This window comes from Octopus bimaculoides, chromosome 24 (genome assembly GCF_046866305.1).
Source record: "Octopus bimaculoides isolate indiv1 chromosome 24, ASM4686630v1, whole genome shotgun sequence".
NCBI classification, from domain to species: Eukaryota; Metazoa; Mollusca; class Cephalopoda; order Octopoda; family Octopodidae; genus Octopus; species Octopus bimaculoides.
In genome coordinates, this window is record NC_142951.1 from 16681154 (window position 1) to 16696784 (window position 15631).

Below are 15631 nucleotides of genomic sequence, written 5' to 3' on the forward strand. Positions count from 1 at the left end.
CCTGATAATAATTATGATGATGATTATGATGATCATGATGACTGTCTAACATACCAGTTTACCAAGCTCTAACAGACAAAAGCACATACTTCATCATATCCAGAGTCTAGAGTCATAGAAGATTCATGAAGTCAGTGAACACAAATATATCTAAATGTCAGCCACATAACAAAAGAATAACATTTTTTTCTTGAGTAAATATCAGCATTGTGTTTTATGGCATGATTCATATGAAATGCTATATTCTTTGTCCATTAAATCTCTAATTATTGGTAAGCAGATCAGAGGTTATTATTTAAACAAACCAGAGAGCTCTTGATATGAAATATAAGAGTGCCAACAGAGAGCAGCATTCTTTCTATTTCTTTCTTTTTGATATGTTTTTACATCCAGTTGTATCTATTTCTTTCTTTTTGATATGTTTTTACATCCAGTTGTATAACTATATATAGGCACAGGAGTGGCTGTGTGGTAAGAAGCCTGCTTCCCAACCACATGGTTCCAGGTTCAGTCCCACTACATGGCACCTTGGGCAAGTATCTTCTACTATAGCCTCAAGCTGACAAAGCCTTATGAGTAGATTTGGTAGACAGAAACTGAAAGAAGCCCATGGTATATATATATATATATATATATATATATATATATATGTATGTGTGTCTGTGTTTGTTCCCCCACCATCGCTTAACAACCAATGTTGATATGTTTATGTCCCTGTAACTTAGCAGTTCAGCAATAGAGACCTGTAGAATAAGTACTAGGCTTACAAAGTATAAGTCTTGGGGTTGATTTGTTCAACGAAAGCACTGCTCCATCATGGCCACAGTCAAATGACTGAAACAAGTAAGAATGAATATATATAGACACAGCAGAACCTTGCAGCATGACTGCACTATTGTACAAATAATTTGCTGTACGAGCCAAGGCTTGTGCAAATTTTGTCTTAAAGTACAAGTGAGTTTCATATAAACGACCACTAATCAGTGCTGAGCTTGCACACGCTCTCCCAACAAGTGCAGCCTCTGCTTGCTCAGTTCACGTGTTTACCTTGTGGCAGCATTCCTGTTGTGTTTTTCCTCATGTTTCTTTTTAGTTTTGTGCATTTTCTGCTCTTCTTTTATTATAATTAGTTGTGTTAGCCATGGGTCCTATGAAGGTTAGTGCAAGGGACAGAGCTGAGAAGAAAAAGCTGATTACAATAGAATTGAAGAAGGAAATCATTGTAAAACATGAGAGAGGAGTGCATGTAGTGGACATAACATGTCAATACAACCAAAACACATCAATGCACCATCCAGGAGAAGAAGGACAAGATCAAGGCCATTACAACAGCAAACTGTGTCTCCAGGCTCTCCAAGTAACGCACATCTGTCCACAAAGAGATGGAAAAATTGCTTCTCCTGTGGATCAACAAGAAGCAACTCACAGGGGATATGATTATGGAGACCATCATCTGCAAGAAAGCACAAGCATTGTATGGGGATCTTCTGAAGCAGAACCCTGGAACATCGACAGAGGAGACATCAGCAGATACATTTAAGGATGGTTGCTGCTGGTTAGATAATTTCAAGAAGAGGACTGGTGTTTATAGTGTTGTCAAGTATAGATAAGCAGTGAGTTCTGACACTAAGGCAGCAAAAGATTTTGTGTGTGAGTTCCATCAGCTCATCACACCCAAAGGGTACATCGCACAACAGGTATTCAACTGTGACGAAACTGGCCTCTTTAGGAAAAAAATAGCCAGAAGAACCTATATAACTGCAGAGGAGAAGAAAATGCCAGACCACAAGCTTATGAAAGATAGGTTAACTCTCACTCTTTGTGCCAATGTGAGTGACTTGAAGATTAAACCATTCCTTGTCTACCATTCCAAAAATCCACAAGTGTTCAAGTCACACAAAATCCTGAAAGAAAATCTGCAGGTCATGTGGAGGGCAAATATTAAAGCCTGGGTCACCAGGCAATTCTTCACTGAGTGGGTCAACCTTATTTTCAGACCAGTGGTGATAAAACTATTTTCTGGGGAGCAATCTTCCTCTCAAGGCCCTCTTCATCCTCGACAACGCTCCTGCTCACTCTCCTAACTTCGAAGATGATGTCCTGGACGAATTTAGATTCATGAAAGTTCTATTCTATTCATGCAACATCATCCCTATCTTGCAGCCCATAGACCAACAAGTGATTTCTAATTTTAAGGAATTGTACATCAAACACCTATTTCATCAATGCTTTGAAGTCACCAAAAATGCAAATCTAACCTTTCATGAATTTTGGAAGGAGCACCACAACATTGTTAACTTCCTGAAAATCATCAATATGGCCTGGCAGGGTGTAACAAGAACACTGAATTCTGCATGGAGGAAACTGTGGCCTTACTGCATATCTGAAAGAGACTTCAAGGGGTTTGAGTCTGAGACACTATCTCAGACACTATCTCCTTGACTACTGAGTCAAGGAGATAGTGTCTCTTGGCAAATCCATGAGCTTTGAGATTGATGATGGGAACAGTAATGACCTCATCAAGGAACAATCAGAGGAACTGATAACAGATGAACTTCTGCAACTTCAGGTGCAGCAGCATTCGGATGCAATGGAAGAGACTGGTTCCCCGGAGGAGGGCAATGTAGTGGAGAAGGCTATCTCTACAAGTGGATTTGTAGAAAATATCCTGAAAAAGTATCGACAGGTTGTGCAGCTGCTTTATTTAATGATACTGCTCTGGCACATTTTCTTAACATTTTGAAAGGCTTCTCTTGATATGTTTCTAATAATACGATTTGCAAGTGTGAAAAGTGAAGAAAGTGTGTCCAAAAAGCCTAAATTAAGCAAAGTGAGACAGAAAATATCAGAAATTTTTCTTCCTGAAATCTTAATGGAAGGATATTCTCCTTCCAAACAATAATCCTTCTCCCAACTCCTTTGTCTTCCTTACACACAAATCGTCCCATCTTTAAGGTAATTAAATTTACATATTTCTTCTGCGTTCTCTTTTATTATATTTTTAAAATTGTCATTTTTCTAATAACTGCAACTCTTGTTTTAAAATCCATAAAAAATTATTTTTGGGGTGGTTTTGTAGGGGCTGAAACAGGTTAATTATATTTTAATTAATTTCAATGGGGGAAATTGATTTGTGAAATGAGTAAATCATAAAACGAGCTCGGTCGTGGAATGAATTAAACTTGTACTGCGAGGTATCAGAGTGTGTGTGTGTGTGCGTGCGTGCGTGCGTGTGTAAAAAAACTTAATTCCCTACTATGACACACCACTCTGATCTTAGTTTGCTTGATGCTTTCATCATCCACCTCGCAACAGTTTTTCTCCTACAACTCCTCAAGACATTTTTCCCCATCCTACTCCCGAACTGTGCTGCTCTTTTGACAATCCTCTCTTACCCAACCAGTCTAACCAATAAACCTAGATGCCAGCATTACTTCATGAAACAAAATGTTTCTTTTAACCAACACTTGATGACAGGGTAACAACTTTTGCAGCAGGGTCATACCCAGTTGTCCCTTGCCAGTGACTGAGCGAGTTCCTACCTGGCCAGCCCTCAACAGTGAGCTCACTTTCACCAGGCTCGCCCTCAGTGGAGATCTAGCTCACACTCACCCAGCCCTCGGCAGTGACCTTGCTCACACTTGACTTGTCCTTGGTAGTGACCTCACTCATACCCAATTGGCTCTCAGAAGCCACTTTGCTTGCACCCAGCCAATCCTCAGTAGCAGGCCTGCTCACAACCAATCAACATTCAGTCAAGTTTGGTCACACCCAAACTTGACAACGTTTGGGTGTGAATGAAGGGACCAAACTTGCTGCTGGCCCCCTCAGCAGCAAGTTCCATCACACTCAGCAACAAGTCACACCCAGCCAACAAACAGCAGCAAGTTCAGTTGCAGCTGACACTTAACAAGGTCACAACCAACACTTTTTGTCAGATTTTGAAGTTATTTGTTATTGTTGGTTTTAACCATTGAGAGTTCATTGTCTCTACAAAACAGTGCCACACTAGAGATGGAATATATACAAATGATTCTTCAGTCAGTTGCTAACTTTTACTAATTATTAGATTCTCATCCCAAGCTCAACATAAACAGCTTTCCTAAGCATTAGAATTTTGGTTTATAATGAGTTGGTGAAATATAGTTTTTGAATGTTGAGTCTCATGAAGGTGATGACAAGTGACCGAAACTTTAGGCGATTTGCTGTGCTTGCAAAGATACATCAAGCTAAGTGCAATCATGGTCATGAGCAGTACTGGTAGCACAAAAAAGGCACCTGTGCCAGTGACACGTAAACAACACCCACTACCCTCTTGGAGTAGTTGGTATTAGGAAGGGCATCCAGCTGTAGAAACCAAACCAAACCAGACTGGAGCCTGGCACAGCTCTCCAGCTAACCAGCTCCAGTCAAACCATCTTACCCATGCCAACACAGAGAACAGCTGCCAAGAGATGATGATGATGATGATCACTTTATTTCAATTTTTTTATTTTGATATAAAATGTTAAATTGATAAAACCATGGAATTTCCCTATACCAAATTCTGGAAGAGGCAACTAAGTAAAATAAAATCTAAACAAATACAATCTCAAATTAATAAAGAGACTTGAAAGCCGCTTGCTCGTTTGTGCAAATGCTGTCAGTTGAAAGCTCCATATATTAAATGCCAGTAGGTTTTAGGGGCCATCAGGAGAGAATGCATACCAATTTGGGGCCTTCCTTTTGACAGCTTTACAGCTCACTGGTCCCACCTCACTGGTGTGAGGACCCTGTCTGCTTGATAAACTAACTAGAATTCAATCTTAAGTCCCATCTCAGGATCATCACCACCATTCAAGTTGTGGAGTCATGCAGGTCTGACTTACCTCACACCCAAAACACATCACCTCTCCAGCCAAGTTTCATCATTCTTTTTCAACCATCCCAGATGGCCACAGCCTAATGACTGAAACAAGTAAAACATAAAATGTATCCAATGGCAGGCTCTCTTTTATTCTTCTTTTTTAGAATTCTGATTCAAGTTAGAATTTACTGAAACATGTTGTTTTTTTTTTATCAATTTCAAATTTCCAACTGCAAAATACAAACAAATTAAAATATTTGAATCAAAATTCTCAACTCAGCACACAATACAATATCACTCCTTCAATGCTACATACAATGCCACATACTTCAATGCTACATACAATAAATACCACACTTCAATGCTACATACAACACCACATACTTCAATGCTACGTACATATTACAGACACTACATGACAATACCTCTAGTTGCACTGATGGCAATGTACAGCTGGTTTCGTGAGCAGTGTATATCAAATGTACATGCTCACATGGTTTGCTAAGAACCTTCAGACAGAAAAATGTATGAAATGAGAAAGAGTACCTTGTGGCAGCTGCATAACTCTTGCTTCTTAGGTAAGGAGGAGGGTATACTTGTGACTAAAGACAGATGATTTAAAGATAATCAGATTAAATTTCATAATAGCAAAAGACTTAATCCAAAATCTAAGCAAGCTAATAATTTTTTTTTTTCTCGGCCCTCCTTTTTTTTTACCACAAAGTAATTATTTAAGGATTTTTCCTCAGTTGCCCTACTAGCTACATAAAATGAAGTCTATATAACAGTTGGTGCATGTTTTAAACAGTAAAAACTGATGCTACCAAATCATCATCAGTTCTCTGTGTAACCAAGTCTTGACTGTTCATTGTTCGGTGAAGATGGGAATTTTCAGCTTGCCTGTAAACAGATGAAGCTTGAATATGGCTGAAAAGGAATGGCAAAACCTGGTTGGAGAGGCGATGTGTGAACGTGAGATAGGTACCTGTTTGCCTATATGGCAAGTCAAACCTGCATGACTCCCCAATTTGAATGGTGGTGATGATCCAGAAGTGGACTTATGATCCAATAAGTGATGGGACCTTACATCAGTGAAGTGGGGTCAGTGCACTGTAAATTTGTCGAATGGTGTCCTGATGACCCTGGTACCTACTGACATCTGGTATATAGGGCCAGTTCCCTGGTTTCTCTGCCATACGTATTTTCCACACCTGGATGGGATGCCAGTCCATCACATGATTGCTCATTTTTACCAGCTGAGTGAACTGGAGCAACATGAAATGAAGAGGTTTACTCTTTTACTCTTACTCGTTTCAGTCTTTTGACTGTGGCCATGCTGGAGCACCACCTTTAGTCGAGCAAATCGACCCCAGGGCTTATTCTTTAGAAGCCTAGTACTTATTCTATCGGTCTCTTTTGCCGAACCGCTAAGTTACGGGGACATAAACACACCAGCATCGATTGTCAAGCGATGTTGGGGGGACAAACACAGACACACAAACACATACACATGCATATATATATATATATATATATATATACATATATACGACAGGCTTCTTTCAGTTTCCGTCTACCAAATCTACTCACAAGGCTTTGGTCAGCCCGAGGCTATAGTAGAAGACACATGTAGTTGGTAAGCAAGCTACTTACCACACAGCCACTCCTATGCCAAGATCAAAACACATCATTCAGTCCAGGAATCAAAACCAGTCTTACAGTCCTGAGTCCAACATCCTAACTACTAAGCTATGTGCCTCCACCCTCAAATAGAATACCTTGTATTATTTGTTGCAGCTTTCTGTGCACTGTCAATTTTGTCCATTATCCCTTCAGAGGTCAATAAATAAAGTATCAGGTCAGGTTAGTGGATGAGCAGAATGTTAGAGATGCCTTGCAGTATCTATTTCAGCTCTGTGAGGTCTGAGTTAAAATCTTGCCCCCTGTCCACTGGGAAAGTAAAAGAGGTCCTCCTTTGAAACTTGGAAAAAATAGTGGCAGGCCTTGGTAAATCCTTAAGCAAGTGTCCAAGTATTTTGGTTGACCATTCTCAATGCCAACATTTTTCCACCTGCCAGATAGCCAACAAATGAGAAAGGAAAAAAAATACTTTCAGAGCCCCAACAAACAAATGAACATTATTAGTCGTCATTTTAACAGGTGGAAATGAAAATCCATTCCAGCAGTTCTGAATGTATATGATATGCCACTAAAGAAAAAAAATACTAATACAGTAGAAGACACTTGCCCAAGGTGCCACGCAGTGGGACTGAACCCGGAACCATGTGGTTGGTAAGCAAGCTATATTTTTTTTTCATAATTATTTCAAAATATCTATATTTTATTTTTAAAATATCCAAATTGTAATGATAATAGAATTTCGAACTGAAAATCTATCAATCTTGAAGCACCTCAGGGTAAACAACATTTGTTGTGTAATTTTTTGTTGGTGTCCAAAGTTGCTGCTTCCAATTCTTGAGCAACCAACATAGAGTTGGCCATGGGAGAAGCATGTAGTAGAGAGATGAAGTCCAACTACCTTGAGAGATTGACCTTGATATTTGTTAATTGAAATACCAAAACTTAGTTTGACTGGAAACTGAAGCCTCTTAAATTCAAACGAAACATCTGTAGGTATGAGAGGAAATTTTGGAATAAAGAGAATTTCTTTTTTCTGACTACCTGTTATGATTGTTGCCTGTAGGACATGAGGCTTCATGGAAGTAACAATTGAGTTCCATTACACAGGCAAGGTGGGTCAAGATTCCTAAGCAACATAATGGGAGCATCCAGCTTTAGTGTCAAGTTATGTGGTGGCATCCAAGTGGGTTTAAGTGTTTTCAGAAATTCAACAGGGTATTGAACAGCCTGATGTTGATAGACTGTTGTGTGAATTGATGGAAGAATTATTTCTAATGTATCTTAACTTTTGAAGTTCATGATTGGGTTTATCAAGCATTTCATTAATTGGAGCCAGTATAGCTCTTTCACATAGCCAGTTTACATAGCCAGTAAATGACAATCACGCATACACTCACACACACAGACATACATATACTAAGACAGGTACACACTGACATATTTACATAACGAACACACAAACGCACACTCACAGACCCATACACACTCATATCCAAAATGTGTCTTGGTGGTATAAAATGTCCTTTACTATGTCGTACGTAAAGAATGCACAAACACTCACAGACACATAGTTATGCATAAAATGTGTCGCCATCACAATATGAAATGTCCTTTACTATGTTGTACTTAACGAATGCGCACACACACACACATACACATTGACAGACACATACACACATATACAAAATGTGACGTCATTGTATGAAATTTCCTTTACTATAGTTGACTACAGAAAGATTATTTTCAAGAGAAGGTGATATCGTTTTCATCCAAATGAAAATAAAAGTTACATGTTGACACTTACAGGGTGTAATACTATTACGTTGTAAAATTTGATTTGATTTGGTGGAGCCGTTTGAGAATGCATGGGGAACAGACAGAGAGGCAGACAAAGAATTTTATATATTGAGAGACTAGCAAAGATACCTGGCGTTGCTTGGGATGAAAATGGTATAGTTTGTATATATATATATATATATATATATATATATATATATATATATATATATATATATATATTACAGCTATGTTGAAACAGGTGATACAGGAAAGTGCAGCATTGACAACAAAATATTTGTGCTCTAATTCAACTAGGCGACATGTAATACGTCCGTTTGGAGAATTCCAGGCCCTAACCTGTCATGGAATATTGGGAATGGGGGTTGGGTAATTTTTGAATCTACTGAAACGCTGTCAGTGGGTATACTCGCCTTTGAGGTGGCATGACCCATCATATGGTTGACAGTCAACTGAATAGAGGTGTAATGGAGATATTGCATGTAAATGGGTACATTCCAAAAATGGACTGCAATGAGAGACAGCAATAGGGAAATGAACTGTTGAAATGTTGCAGAAGGCAAAGTGCTGACATTGGATTGCTTATGTGGCTGTAGAATAAGAAACAAAGTGAGCCTATGCAGTGACATGAGAATATGTAGTAATAAATTACTTGAAAAAATAAGGCAAAATGGCTTACTGCATGGTTGGTGGGAGTAATTGGAGAATATGCTTTGATACTGAAGTCCATGCAGGAAACTGTTTTGTTTGTGCAGACTTTGAATTTGTTGGCATTTTTATATATATAGATATGTAGCCGTGTGTATGTTTAATAACGTACTTAATGCAGAAAGACAGACACTCTATGAGACATCTACACACTCATACACTTACACACATACACTCACAGACAGATATACAGTCATATACAAAATGTGATGTAGTCACCATCATAGAAAGATTATCTCTATGATATGTTATATTGTTTTAATGGAAATGAAAATAAAATCTCATATTGACATTGGCCAGTCCTCATATACATATAATAAGATAGACACACACAGACATACATTTACGCATGTCAGTCGTTACATATATGTAGATGTGTGTGTGTGTGTGTTTAATAGCGTACCATTACATATGTATATGTGTAGATGTGTGTGTGTGTGTTTAATAACGTACTTAACGCAGAAAGACACACATACTATGAGACTCATACACCTACACACATACACTCAGACAGATACACAGTCATATACAAAATGTGATGGCGTTGTGGTATAAAATATTGTTGACAACAGAAACATTATCTCTATGAAATGTTATATTGTTTTAATCAAAATGAAAATAATTGAAAGGAAAATAAAATTTCATATTGACACTGACCAGCCCTCACATACATATAGTGTGTTTAATAATGTACCCAACACAGAAAGATACACACACTCTAAGACATACTCACACACATACATTCACAGAAAGATACACGTCATATACAAAATGTGACGTCGTTGACATGGCTAGAGTTAAAAGTAAAAGTATAAAAGTGATGTTACATATGTATGTGTAGATGTGTGTGTGTTTAATAATGTACCTAACACAGAAAGACACACACACAATGAGACATATACACACTCATACACTTACATACATACACTCACAGACAGATACACAGTCATATACAAAATGTGATGTCGTTGTGGTATAAAATGTCCTGTTAACAATAGAAAGATTATCTCTATGAAATGTTACATTGTTTTAATTGAAATGAAAATAAAATTTCGTACTGACACTGACCAGCCCTCATATACATGTAGTATGTTTAATAATGTACCTAATGCGGAAAGACACATACACTGTAAGACACTCATACACTCACACATACATTCACACGACAGATACACAATCATATGCAAAATGTGACGTGGTTGTGGTTAGAATTAAAAGTATAAAAGTGAAACAATATATCACTTTACAATATAGATCTTATTCTTTCACTTTTATTCTTTGGCATTTGACACACAATACCGAACCAGTGCAAATGTGGCATTATTTTAAAGCAAATGACAAAAGAAAATTACATGTTGACATTTACAAGGTCTGATAGTATTACTATGTAAAATTTGATTTGATTTGGTTGAGCCGTTTGAGAATGCATTGGGAACAGAGAGACAAAGAATTTTATAAACATAGATCTCTTGATTTGATGGAGCCGTTTGAGAATGCACAGGGAATACACAGAGAGACAAAGAATTTTATATAGAGAGAGATGATTTCTTTTATTTGCCACCAGGGCAGACACAGCTGTAACCCCATTAATAAAGGGTCTACAGGACTAGACACGGAAATAACAAAAACGATATTACATTAATGGTCTATCTTTTTGGTACTAGGTCAGCGATTTTGTGGGGAAGGGATTAGTCGATAGTATCGACCCTAATACTCGACTGGTACCGTAATTTAAACTCACCGGACGGATGAAAGGTGAAGTTCACCTTGGTCGCATTTGGGCTCAAACTGTAAATACCGCGAAACAAATTATCCAACATTCTAACAATCCCTCTAAATAGCGATGCCCATCAATAGTAAGTGGGTGAAGTTTCACTAATGGCTGTTCCTCGAAGTATCACTCCGCATGGATACCCCACCCACTTCGTGTTGAAAGTATTTCTGTATTACAAGCAACGGAAAATATTCAAAACCCCGCCGATAATTGTTTTGTAACATAAGCATTAAACCAAATTTGGTACGAGAGATTACTTTGTACTGTATTTTAGCGGTTGCCCTCAGTGGGATTTGAACTCAGAACGTGAAGTGGCGTAGGTAAAGAATACGCACACCCGGTGTTTAGGGTTAGGTTAAGTTTAGGGTTATACCTAAAACGGGTGGTGTGTGTATTCTTTATCTCTGCCCGTAAAGTGGGGTCTCGGATACAAAAACAACATTAATTAGAAGACAAATAACTTCGAATGCTCAGTCACAAAAGGTAAACAAATGTAGAAAAGACTAATTTCTAACACTGATATAAGGTGAAGAATTTGAGAAGAAACTGTCGGTTATATCGACCAGGAGAGGATGAAACGCGAAGTTGACCAAGGTAGAATTTGAACTCAAAACAATAAGGACTTACAACTAAATAATGGGATTTGTAACAATTCGGAAAATATTTGTTAATGAGTTTTATGATGATGTCAAAGTTCATCTAATTAATGTATATATACATTACTATAGCTTAAATATATGTATTAATTATTCATTTTTAAAAATAAGTAAACAAAATAGGGTAAATTTTCAGATTAACACCCTCACGATCTTCACTAGGGTGTTAGGGTTAGGGTTTTAGGGTCAGGGTTAGGGTTAGTTTTAGGGTTAGGTTTAGGGTTCCGGTTAGGGTTAGGGACGGAATTCCCTAACCCCAAAAATCCTAACCTTAACCCTAAAACCCTAACCCTAACACTCTAGTCAAAGTTGTGCGGGTGTTAATCTGAAAAATTACCAAATATAGGAAGAATTATAATTGAATGTTACTTTTTTTTTCATCGACCTTCAATAAAAAAAATACATAATACTGAAACATTGCCATTTTAAAAAAGTGTTTCATTCATTCAATTAAAAAGTGTTCATGTTTCTACAATATCATGTAAGAAACTTTGTTACGAGTTGTTTTTTAATTCTTTCTTTTTTTTTCATTCATTGAAAAGTTTTCCTAACAACGACCACTCAATTATAATTGTATAACTGACATACAAAATAAAACAGCGTGAATAAATTCTATACATATTTACAAAACAAAAATATATACATACATGGAGGAAATGAGTTTATTTTCTTTTTTCGGTCTAAACTGTGGGTGAACTACATCGTGTTTTTGTTACTAGCAATAATGTCTCATATAATTCTTGCTCTCGTGGTTACACACTACACAGAGTAACTAAACAAGTCACAGAAATTTACTATCCCGTAATAAACAACACACCTGTCTCTCACCTTCCTTTATCTGCCTAATTAAGCAACTGTCAAGGTATATTCCACGTTTCTGTCATTTCTTCCTCTCTCCCTCCCTCTTTCACATATTTTTATATCTCTATCTTATTTCTCATTCATATCCTCTTACCTTTTCTAATCGTTTTAGTTTCTTTGTTTCTTTTCAGTCCTGTCCTTCTCTCCTTTTTCTTTTCTCGTTATTTCTTCGTCTTCTCTCTCTCTCTCTCTCTCCCATAACACCTCACTCTCATTATCTGATTATTTACCGCTAGTTTTCTTGACATTCTTTCTTTTAATATGTCACACATCTATTTGGACGGTTTTCTACCCTTATATATTTCTCCCTTCCATCTTGTTTTCATCTATATATGTCTCTATCTATTTCTCTCTCTTTATTTTTTCTATCTAGCTACATACATGTGTGTGTAGTCCTTACTACGTTTTTCTTTTCTCTCTCACTTTGCGTCTGCATTTCCGGCCATGCTGCAGCACCGTCTTTAGTCAAGGAAATCGACCCTAGGACTTATCCTGTCGGTCTCTTTTGCCGAACCGCTAAGTTACGAGACGTAAACACACCAGCATCGGTTGTCAAGCGATGATGGGGGACAAACACACACAAACATATATATATATATATATACGAAGGGCTTCTTTCTCTTTCCGTCTATTAAATCTACTCACAAGGCTTTGGTCGGCCCGAGGTTATGGTAGAAGACACTTGCCCAAGGTGCCACGCAGTGGGACTGAACCCCTGTTACTTTCCCTCTCCTTCTTCTGGATTTCAACAGTTCTTTTTTGTTTCAGTTATCCTCTTCAGTTATGTTATATCTTACCCTAATATTCTCTCTCTCTCTCTCTCTCTCTCTCTCTCTCTCTCTTATGCACACATACACACAAACACACACCGAGTACCACATTGGTCCTTGTATTTTCTAATGATTACAAATGTCAGCGGTTGAAAAACTTGGATCTAGTTTTCTCATTTGCTAAATGAGCCCCCTTTAATTTTGCTCTGATTTCTTTCAATTTTGGTGTATCAATGCAACTCTGAATGTTGATTATGATCAACCAATTACTTCATCTTGTAAATTACAGAATCTGATGTTATTTGGAATTAAAGGTGGGAAATTTGGGTAATTTTAGCCAATCAACAGACAACGAAGCATTAACAGCTTGTTACCATGACAACCGCACCTTGCGTTGTGTTTCACCTGCATGTGTTGATTCTTCACACGACGAGATTTACTTCATCCGTGTGTTTTGTTTTAATAAAAATTTATATTTATCAATTAGAATCTTATTGTAGTGGGAAAGGAGTAGCAAAAGATGTTGAGGTAACAGATGAAATAGGCACGTGGACGACATCAAAGTAAAACAATGGGAAAGCATCGGATTGTGGTTTGAATAATTTATTTAATCAACACTTGCATTTACTTGTATATACCAAAAAATTCACTGCATGGCATTTACCAGCTTGCTTCGAGTTGGTGAAGAAGAAAATAAACGAAGGAAATACTGTGTCGATGTGATGCGGTAGAACTGGGCATGTTTTGTGTCTGTGTGTGCGTTGGTCATTCGGTGGAGTCTGTTTATGTTCTGCGACTGTTACTGTGTTGGATCGTTCATGCTGAATATGTGGTTCCATGTTGGCTGCATGACTGGCGCAAGTTACTTGCTAGCTGTCTCGCCTGGTGATGGCTCTCAGCAGTCCCTTGAGGGATTGCTGTATTTATAATGGTAATGACAACTAGAAGGACAGACATACCACAGGAGTAATTTCTACTTATGTAAGTCGCCTCCTGTCCATTTGAACCTTAAACGACACAGCTCAGGTCATAGGTCGAAGGGAAATCCATCCATCACTTTTTGACAGGAGAAAGAAATTTCTCTCACGCCTGTTTGGCCAGTGGTAGATCAGACGAGCGAGAATCCTTAGATTCGGTTTCGAATCTCAGCTCAGAAAAAGAAGTGTTAATTTTTAAATTATCATAGATATTTTTCGTGAATTGTCTTAATATTTTACATATTTTTCATGTATAGCAAAAGTTGTTTACTATGTTTATACAGTTTCTTGGCATTATGAAGGTGAATGGAATATGTGAACTTAGTTCAGATAATTTGACATTATTTTTGAATTCTGCATGCAAAAACATAGAAGATACAGGTATCCTCTTTCTTGGGACAAATTCTTTGTTGACCAGTGTTAACATAAAAACGTTACTCAACTTTGAATTTTAGGAGACAGACGCCCCCTTATCACACACACGCACGCGCATTTATATATTAATGATGTACGCAAATACATGACAGGTATACATAATACTGAAATATGCATAGACCCGTGCAAATATATTTATATTAAAAAATTTTTAAATAATAAAAACACAATCAATGAAGAAACAAAAGAAACAGTAAGATGATACGTATTGATTTTATTAGGTATTTCTGTTTATTTAAAAACCTACAATGAAGAGGTCATGTCACAGACGCTTAACTATAAATTTCACAGGGTACAACCTTAAAGTTGACACCACTCCTCTCCTCTAAACGCAGAAAATTTCTGTCTCGCTATTGGCTAAATATACACAATTTTTCGATTTTGAAACCTCTGTAACTTTTTCCTCCAATTTTTTTCTTCACAGCATCATACTTTCATAGCAATTAGACTGGAAAATTTTATTATTATAGCCGATTTTCAGATTTTTTACTGTCTTTTAAAAAATGAATATTTTGCGAATGAAAACAAAATTAGATCCAAAAACTAACAAAATAAAATAAATCTGTAGAATCCAAAGTAGTGAGATTCTACTTCGGCAGATAGGTGGTACACAAAATTTAAAATGCATTTCAGAATTTTTCAGACTTTTCCAGGAGAGAAATCTATTAATTCCAGAGAAGTACAAAACTCCTTCAAATTAGAATCCTCTGACTTCAATGCACATGTAGCGTTCCAGCCACTTTGTGAAGCCCCCATGGAAATCCTTTGAAGTGAAGGTGTCCAGGACCCTTATTACAGCCTCCTTCATTTTCAAAATGGCTGCCCCTGAATTTTTCCTTCACCTTGAGAAACAACCAAAAGACACAGGGACGGAGGTCTGGAGTGTAGGGAGGGGGAAGGACAGTTTTGATGCCCATCTCTGTCAAGTAGTTGGTTACCAGGATGCTCGTCACTGGGCATCTTGGGAACAAGCTTCACAAATTTTGTGCATGATCAGATCTTCACAAATAATTCTGTGTACTGTTGCCACACCAACCCAGACTGTATAATTATTGTCTTTATAGACACACGATGGTCTTCATCTTGAAAACTACAAATTTTCTCAACCAGCACTGATATTCTGACGTCTCTTTCCTCCCACACCCCTCTTCATCTCTATTGTCCAC

General features: G+C 37.5%; 1 protein-coding gene across 1 annotated transcript in view; it reads right to left on the reverse strand.

The window, feature by feature from the left end:
- Window positions 1-12209, reverse strand: part of LOC106877382 (uncharacterized) — a 900394-nt gene extending 888185 nt beyond the window's left edge. The window contains exon 1 of the mRNA XM_089341355.1: window positions 12070-12209. The gene's annotated coding sequence lies outside the window, so the exon portion shown is untranslated. The remainder of the gene's footprint in view (window positions 1-12069) is intronic.
- Between the last annotated feature and the right edge of the window lie 3422 nt (window positions 12210-15631).